The 1,284-nt window shown below is 45.5% G+C and overlaps 1 pseudogene; it reads right to left on the bottom strand.

Annotated features, from left to right (window-relative positions):
- The window catches only part of LOC102854918, an 8,918-nt pseudogene that overhangs the window by 5,392 nt on the left and 2,242 nt on the right, over window positions 1–1,284 (bottom strand).

The following is a 1,284-nucleotide window of genomic DNA, read 5'->3' as shown; positions in this document are numbered from 1 at the left end:
AGGACCTGAAGTGCTTGCTGCGGAAGGTCAAGGACTGCAGCTTTCAATATGGATTGAAGCTCAATATCAAGAAAACAAAGATTCTCACCACTGGGTTGATTGTTAGCATCATGATAGATGGTGAAGAGATTGATATTATTGACAGCTTCAGTTTTCTTGGCTCTACAATCAACACTCTTGATACCAGCAGCCAGGAAATTAAAAGAGGAATTGCACTGGGAAAGTCTGCTGTTGGAGACCTCTCTAAAATGCTGAAGAGCAACGATGTCGGTCTGGAGACTAAGGTGTGCCTGATAGAGGCCATGGTCTTTGCATTTACTTGCTATTTATCAGAGAGCTGGACAATGACTAGTGATGATAGAAGGAGAGTTGACGCCTTTGAGCTATGGTGCTGAAGAAGAGTACTGAATATACAATGGACTGCTAGGAGAACAAACAAGTTCGTCCTGGAGAGGGTGAAGCCAGACTGCTCCTTGGAGGCAGGGATTCTGAAGGTTTGTCTGACATACTTTGGACATGTTGCAAGGCGGGATCAGTCCTTGGAAGCGATGTCATGCTTGGGAGGGTGGAGGGACAGCTCAGGAGAGGAAGACCCTCTATGAGATAAATTGATCTCCTTCAATCATTATTGAGGTAATGAGGATAGGTGTGTCAGAGACAATAAGATTGGCAAGGGATAGAGCAGGGTTTAGGGCTGTTTTACATAGGGTCACTATGAGATGCAGGCTACTTAACAGCACATAACAACAACAACAACAAAGGGATTATTGATTGTGGTTGTAGATGAGTCTCCCATTTGTGAGCTATGGCGCGACATGGACCACCGATAGAGTCTTTGGTTCTAAAAAGCACCCTTTGAAGTAGTGATACTGAACTGATCCTCCTCTATTGAGTACAGTGGTTGCTTTTCATAAAATGCTTTCACCTGTTTCATTATCTGAAAGAAGAAAGACAGCATTTTGAGGATTCCAATTTCCCAGAGCATCACAGCTTCCACTTTCTCCTGGTAAGATGTTGTTGTTGTTATGTGCCGTCGAGTTGCTTGCGACTCATAGCGACCCTATGTACAACAGCTCTAATCCCTGCTCTATGCTGTGCCAATCGCACTGTCTCTGACGCACCCATCCCGATTACACCAGTCACGGAATCAATCCACCTCATAGAGGGCCTTCCCCTCCTGCGCTGTCCCTCTACCCTACCAAGCATGATGTCCTTCTCCAAAGACCTGACCCTCCTTACAACATATCCAAAGTATGTCAGACGAAGCCCCAGAATCCTTGCCTC

Source organism: Elephantulus edwardii, unplaced genomic scaffold (genome assembly GCF_000299155.1).
Source record: "Elephantulus edwardii isolate Elephantulus edwardi_28Jun2011 unplaced genomic scaffold, EleEdw1.0 scaffold00286, whole genome shotgun sequence".
In the NCBI taxonomy this organism is placed as follows: domain Eukaryota; kingdom Metazoa; phylum Chordata; class Mammalia; order Macroscelidea; family Macroscelididae; genus Elephantulus; species Elephantulus edwardii.
Note: the sequence above shows the minus strand (reverse complement) of the source record. Positions and strands in the feature narration are given on the sequence as shown.